Consider the following 7,760-nt stretch of genomic DNA (forward strand, 5'->3'; position numbering starts at 1 on the left):
GCGATACTGAGATCCAAGATGAGGCAGCTACAGAGGTGGTTGGAAGCTAGAGTGAGGATTGTCAGAGGCCAGGAAACTGGAAGCCAGGCTCCAGGAGCAGGAGACTGAGGGACACAGGAGCCTACTCTGTGCATTTTTGGGGAGGTCGTCAGCTCAAGGCCATCTGGTGGGAGTCACCTGACTGGGTTGGAAAGTGTGGACTCCGAGAGACAAAATCATTAGTATACATGGTAATTGTTAGACTCTAAATTTTGGGTTGTGGGCCTCAAAACTAATACAATGTATAGTAAATACAATGTATAGTATGAGAATAGAGCAGTTCAGGAAATGCATGAAACCTTAAGTAAACAGGTGCCCAGCTGTTGGCCCAGAAACAACGGACATTTCTATTTAATTGGAATAAGTTGAATCATGTTGAAATGAATATCTTTCTGAAAAATGCTGCTTATAACCATTCTATAAAATAGTGATATAGTATTTGCAATGAGCAAAAGGTACAAGTTATATGTAAAATTGTAGATAAGATCAGGTGCATTCGTGATATAGCCATTTAAAAAAAAGAATTTTAATTGATTTTAGAGAAAGAGAGAGAGAAACATTGACAAGAGAGAGACACATTGACTAGCTGCCACCCCCAAGACCCCAACCGAGGTGGGGACAAACTGCAACTGAGGTACGTGCCCTTACCAGGAACCAAATCTGGGACTCTCTGGTCCGCAGGTCGATTCTCTAACTACTGAGTTAAAGCAGCCAGGGCTTAAGGTGCTCCTCAGTTCGGGAATTCAGTGATCATCTCTGAACTTGTCTCAGTTCTGCTCTCCTGGAAAGGCTTCTCCTCCTGCTGGCAAAGGGAGAGTCCACCGCTGCAGACTCTCTAAGGATCCGAGAGTCAGCTCAGCCTCTCCCTTCTGGTTCTTGGGTGGTCCCAGGCCAACTGTGATTGATTGGCCAGCCCTGGGGCACGTGTCTGCCCTAGAACCTAGGTGTGGGGAAGGGGAGTTTTTGTTTGTTTGCTACTTGACCTAATTTTGCTTTCTTTCTGCATGTTGTCATTTTTATTCCAGACTTCTTGATTTTTATATTTAGAGCCATAGTATTAGTCTTGGTTTGGTGTGTGTATGTGTGTGTGTGTGTGGGGGGGTGGGGTGGCATAAGCCTGCTTCTTCTTTGATTCACGTACATAGTTTCCTGGGCTTCCCATTAAAATGTAATCAAATTTTATTATGCCCTAGGCACTGACTGATACATAATATGGCTTCTTCTGCAATCTTTTGTTCTTATTTTTTTTTATTCAGATGCCATATCTTTGCTTTATTTTTTGTAGGAAGTAGTCATGAATTCTTCAGAAGCCCAAGGTTACAGGCTGCTGTGATAGTCTGTGTCTCTCATTTTGTGCACAACTCAATTACTTCATTTTTTCAAATAACTAATATTTTCTCATTTTTCAAATATGCAGAAAAAACTTTAATAGTGTGGGGTTTTAACATTAAAATTTTGAATAGAATAATTTCTACAAAAACAATTTAATAAACTTGAAATTTAGTGAAGGCATTTTCTTAACAAGGCAACTGGTTTAGTGATTTAAATTTCTAGTGTGGGCAATACTATCAAAATGGATGGCTTAGGGGGTCTATCAACCAGGAAGTTCTATATTATGTTTGTACAAGATTCTAGCTGAATTATTTGGAAGGACAAAAGGATTCTAGGTAAATGCATATGTAAAATGATTTGTTAGATATCATTCATTACTGGATTTGTTATCGGTGGAAGTGAGGTATCCCTTTTCCCACAGAGTGCTGGGGTAGTTTCCTTACACTATCTCGAGAAAAAGAATTTTCTGAGACTGGCATAGGAGGATGAGTGATTTTAATTTTTGTGGAATTACATCTCTGGGTTTCCAAAGTGCCATTTCCCTTATTCCAGTTCTAAAGAAGTGTATTTTTCTGCTCAACTAAATTATTATGCATTTTTTTCTTCTTCCTACACAGAGATGGATTTAGAATAAATTCCTTCAGACCATCCAAGGGCTAGCACCATTTTCCTAAAGAAATCTCAAAAGAATGGTAAGTCAGTTAGGACTTTGGTTACAGTTAGGTTTTTATCTGAACAAATAAAAATAATCAGTTGTTTATATATGAGGATTGAATTTGTGATTTGGGTTTTATGTTACATTGTGCTCAACCAAATGATTCAATCTCACATCCAGAATTTTTAAGCTATTGAAGACTCTATCATCCTAACTTAATGCTACCGGGGTGCATGAGAGCCACCGAGCCTGCGGGGTTCCCAGAAGCTTTGCATCAGCATGTGACACTGGTGTCCACTTCCTGGGTCCTGTTTGTTTTAGGACAAGGGTTAGAAGTGTAGGTTTTTACACTGTGCTTGCCTGCTTAGTGTCCTTTATGTAATGGTACATGGAGTTTACTTGCTTAGCAAGGCACATGTGGTCAAGTTTTTGTTGCTATAACAGCAGAAGTACCAAAGGAAAAGGTTCCATTATCCTTGAAGTAACACAGCACAGTAAAAAATGGGGGTGTTAAAATGCATTTTCATGGTATGTGTGTATTTGACTGTCTGGAGCTGATCATTTTTGGTCAGGATTGCTGTGTCTCTCAGTGTCTCCCAGAGCCACCGGCTGCTCACATGTAGAGAGGGTGGAGACAGTACAGGAGACGCTCTCCCATGGCCTCTCTTCAGTCCTGAGGAGTGTGCACCCATGATGCCCGTCCTCACTGAAGGAGGCTGTGTGGGAAACAGGACAGCCCAAGACCCTCCTTGGAGTGTCTGTGTTTCTTCTGATCTCTGTTAGAGGAAGACGATTTAGTGTCGTACATATGTTTAGTTAGGTTAGCCACACTCATTTTAAATTTAAATTAAATAGGAGACTTTGCAGTTGAGTAAAGACCCATTTATTTTTTTAATAAGATATTCTAACTAATTGCCAGAAAGGGGTTCAGGACATTTTCAGATCCCTGGCCAGAAACGAGCTTTTGAGCTGTCAACTGTTGATCCTGGTGATCCAGGAGGAGTGGGTGTAAATGTAGAATCAGAAACTATGACTGAGTAGTGGCTCAGATGCACAACAGGTAAACTGTGTATTAGCTGTGCTTGTCACTCGGCCCGGCTTGCTTTGCCCTTTTCTTCTGTACAGGGAGAGACTTTCATGTGTACCTGATACAGAGCATCTGTTAGGTTAAAACAGTAAAACTTAGTTTTAAGTTATTTCTTTATGGAACTCAACTTTCCAGGTGATTTAAGTTATAAATTTTATTGGAAATTATAAAAAGAGTGAAATAAAGTTTTGTCTTCTTTTGTATGTTGGTAATCTTTCAGGTAATCAGTAGCATTTGTTTTTCTGTATCACTTGTATCAAAATTGAAGTTTATTTTTTTTATCCTTAGTGAGAGGAAAGAATATGAAGAAGTCATACCATGTAAGTAAACACTTGTAGAGTTAAGTAAGAAATTAATAATTTGAATGAGAAATAATCTCCCATGATTTTAAAAAATATATAATGGACCCAATATCATAAGCATGGACCTTTTTGTAGATTTTATAAATCTCTCTTGTTACCTTAATGATCAAATTTACATATTCAGGAATGATTTCTGCTTACAAATGCCCAATTTTGAAGGGGTTCTGACCTTTAAGTTAAATGTCAATAATATGATTGTGGTATAAAGATCTGTCTTCATTTTTAGCTCTGGTTGTTAACCTTGTTGTTTAACAATGTGAACAAGTGCCCTAGCTCAGTCAGTTGTTAGCACTGTCTGTGGACTTACTGTCCTAGCAGCTGAAACTCAGCGTCTCTCCACATGGCCTTGTTTCCACCCTCTCCCTCAACATGTGACATGGTTATTATTGAATCAGAATCACTGTTCGCATGATTGTGGCTGTGTAAGTAGTTCTACTGCTGAGCCGTAGGGTTCTCTGGCTGTGCCTCTCTCCTGTACACCCTTCATTCTTCTCTAATACGACTGAAATCTGAGCACTTCTCCTCCTCCCCAGGACACTCCAAACCCCTTCTGCCTGGTCAACATGATCTCAGAGCCCAGTGCAGAGAGTAGCTGGTCTCCCTGCTTCAAAAATAATGTTTTTGTACTTAAGTCTTCAATTTGTGTGTGTGTGTAATAATAAATTTGGACTATATTCACTCGTTTTCTAACGTCAACTTTATTTATGAAAATGCTGTAGCATTCATCACAAACTTGTCAAAAATATTTTCCATTGACTAAACACATCTGTTCCATTTCCCATTGGAAGCAATCTCCCCAGCCTGTGTTACCTATTCTAGCACAGACTGGGTTCCCTAGGCCTGCTCTACTCCTGTTTTGGGGGGGAGGCATATTTCTTTAAAGTCATCTGGGTCCCACATAACTGCTATCTTGTGTTGGATCCCCTCTGTCTTAGATCGGTGATTTGCAACCTTTTTCATCTTATGGCAGACATAACCTAATGACTAAAATTCTGTGGCACACTGAAAAGATATATTTGGCCAATCTGACACATGGTAAAATAGGTATAATTTTGATTCACTTACACAGAATATCTATTGTGTTGGCTGTTGTCATTATTTTAACTTGACAGTCTAAGGGAATAGAGGTCAGTGCCCCTGTCTAAATAGTCAGGTATGTCATGTTTTAAAAATTCTTCAGTGTGCCGCACGAGACACTGGTGGAAAGGCTCTGTCCCAGGTTGTGTGTTTTCCTCTGTCTTGTGATATGCCCCTGTTTTACTGGAGCTCTTTTTCCTGGGAAAAGACCCATGAGCAGATGATTTTTAGAAATGTAGCTTCTGTGGAATGCCTCCTACTTAATAAAGTATGGAATTCTAGGTTGAAGATAATTTTTGCACTTGTAAAGACATTTCTGCTTTTTTCCCATTTCAGTGTTTCTCTTAAATCTGTTGACATTGTTATGATATGTTGTATATTACCAATTCTAGATATTTCCCCATCCCCTTCTTCTCTGGACGGGTTTAGAACCTTCTCTATTCCTGGAATTCTGAACTTTTTTTTTTCCCAGATAGAGCAGGAGGAAGAGAGAGAGAGAGAGAGAGAGAAAGAGAAACATCGATGTGAGAGAGACACTCGAATGATTGCCACCAAGAGGACCCCAACTGGAGCCGGGCACAAACCACAACCAAGGCATGAGCCCCTAGCGGGAGCCAAAGTGGGCCAACACTCTAACCTTTGAGCCAAAACGGCTAGGGCTGGGATTCTGAATTTTTATATTATGATTATGATATGTACCTTTTCACTTTATAATGGCCTTTAAGATGGCTGATATTAGCTACTTTCATGAAATTGTTTTCTTTTATAATTTCTGTATTCCCTCTTTTTACTAGTATTCTCATTTCTCAGAATTTGGAATTTCTAGACCAGTATTCCTGCTTGAATTTCTAAGTTGTTTCATCTCTTATTTTCCTTTTTGTCTTTTTCTACTTCCTAGAGATTTTCTTGAATTTATGTTCCAACACTGCTATAATTCTTTGTTTTGTCTGTCTTGTTTTTAATTTATAGTGTTCTCTTATATCTTGTCATGCTTTTCTTATAGTATTTGTTCTTTTATCAATGCAAATTTTTGCCTTTAGAAGGTTAAGAATTATTTTTTTAAGTGTTTCATTAGCTCCTGAATTTTATCACTTTCAGTAATTTTTTTTTATGCAATAGTTTTAGTTTGCATAGGACAGCTCATTTGCTGATACCATGGATTCTAAGTAGTTGTATTAAAGTAATTACAAAAACAAAGAATGTTCTTAGCATGTAGATTTTAATAAATGTTTTAACTTTTTTTTTATCCTCACTCCGAGTACATTTTTTAAATTGTTTATTTTGTGGTACATGCTCCTAGGGGGAACTGAACCTAAGACTCTCTGGTGCGCAGGCCGATGCTCAACGGCTGAGCCAAACTGGCCAGGGCCCAAGGACATTTTTCCATTTTTTGTTCAGACAGAGTTGAAGGGAGAAGGAGGAATGGAGAGAGAGAGAGAGAGAAACATCGACATGAAGGGGACACATTGAGTTGTTGCCTCCCGCAGGGCCCTGACCCAACCAGGGTCTGGGACAAACTGCAACCGAGGTACGTGCTATTAGTGGGAACCAAACCTGGGCCTCTCTGGACCGCAGGCCAATGCTCTAACTGCTGAGCCAAACTGGCCAGGGCTCAACTATTTTTTGAGTTCAATTTTTTAAAAATTTAATGTCATTGGAATGACATTAGTAAATAATATATAGGTTTGAAGTGTCAATTTCTAAGATACATGATCAGTATATTGCATTGTGTGCTCACCACACAAAGTCAGTAAACTTCAGCATTATGTTTAGTGGATTACATGAGGTAGTAGGCACAATGGTTGGGGCAGGATTTCAACAGGTACTTCAGTTGATAGTAAGGTTTCAGATGTCACTTATTAGACTTTTAAGTATGGTTATATTTTTCTCTTTGCTATTGAACTTTAAGTCTACTATGTAACCCCTTCCCTTTTTTGCAAAAATTGTAAAAGTCCATCTACTTTGCCATTTGTGCTGAATGAATGAAGATGTGATAGGATTTTTATCCCTGTCTATTCTGGTGGTCAGTCACAATACCTATGAACATAAAATTGTTAACAGTATTTTGGCTCTTTGATTTTTATTTTTGATATTTTCATTTTTATTTTTGTGTTTGTCAGTGTAGTTTATTGAGGTTGTAAGCTAACAATGGTAAGGTTTTAACTATAAACAACAATTGTTTTACATTTTCAGCAAAATGCGGGAAAGTAACCTCTGGCAGCCAGTATACGCAGGCTTTGCTAGGAGGCTTAGTTTTGTCGCCCTCTAGTGGGATACGGATATGAGAACTGAAAAAGTTTGAATAGTTGGGAGTGGGCCTGGGGTGATGGGGAAATGTTCCCTGTTTCTTTGGTTGGATGTAGGCAGTAGACTAAGTTGTTGATTTACTAGCTGAGCCTCATTAGAGCTGTGAGCCAGTTTCTAAATTAAAGATTTTAAATGTTTTAGCATTAATATTTTCAAATACAAACCAGTATACATACATAATAGAAAAAATTAAATAGAAGAAAATGAGAGCACATATCACCCAAAGCTTTACCAACTAGTCTTTGTTTTGGTGCTTTTTTTCCCTTTTTTTTACTACCTTATATATATAGGTTTTTGGTCATAGCTGACTTTATTGTGGTATTTTATATGCCATATTAAACCTTGATAGTAATGATCTTAAAAGATAACTTTCCATTTAGCATAAAAGTATTTAAATAGAATTTTATTCTGTATTTGTCTTTTTGAGATTCTAAATGTAAATTACATATTAACTGCATAGCTTAAGGGACACATCAGAAGTTTAACTATAGTTAAACATTTCAAGCGTGAAGGAGAATGTAGTCCTCCAGATCGTGATTCCTTTAGAAAATATGCCATCTGGGACTTGTGGTTCATGAGGAATAAGTGACTTTGAAGTAACATATCTGAAACAGTCAAATGGTGTTTTATATAATATAAAGATTTGTCTGATTATTGGCTACTGACAGTTTGTAAATGCTCTGTATTTTATAAGACATCACCTAGATTATCCCCCTGTCTGTCCTATCTTTGGTGTATTTGTGGGCGGTACTGATGGGAACGTATGGCAGGTGATGAAAGCTGCTTTATATTAATGTGAGGAAAGAAGGCTCATCTGAATTTGTTTATAAAATACAACAAAACTAGACATAACAATATCCTGGGTTGGTGGGGGAGGGAAGAGGATGTCAATGGGGGAAAA

The 7,760-nt window shown here is 38.2% G+C and overlaps 1 long non-coding RNA gene across 1 annotated transcript in view; it reads left to right on the plus strand.

The window, feature by feature from the left end:
• The first annotated feature begins 2,010 nt into the window (after window positions 1-2,010).
• The window catches only part of LOC118643884, a 14,578-nt gene continuing 8,828 nt past the window's right edge, over window positions 2,011-7,760 (plus strand). The window contains exon 1 of the long non-coding RNA XR_004962039.1: window positions 2,011-2,063. This is a non-coding gene — a long non-coding RNA (uncharacterized LOC118643884). The remainder of the gene's footprint in view (window positions 2,064-7,760) is intronic.

The sequence above is a fragment of the Molossus molossus genome, unplaced genomic scaffold (genome assembly GCF_014108415.1).
Source record: "Molossus molossus isolate mMolMol1 unplaced genomic scaffold, mMolMol1.p scaffold_m16_p_1, whole genome shotgun sequence".
Taxonomy (NCBI): domain Eukaryota; kingdom Metazoa; phylum Chordata; class Mammalia; order Chiroptera; family Molossidae; genus Molossus; species Molossus molossus.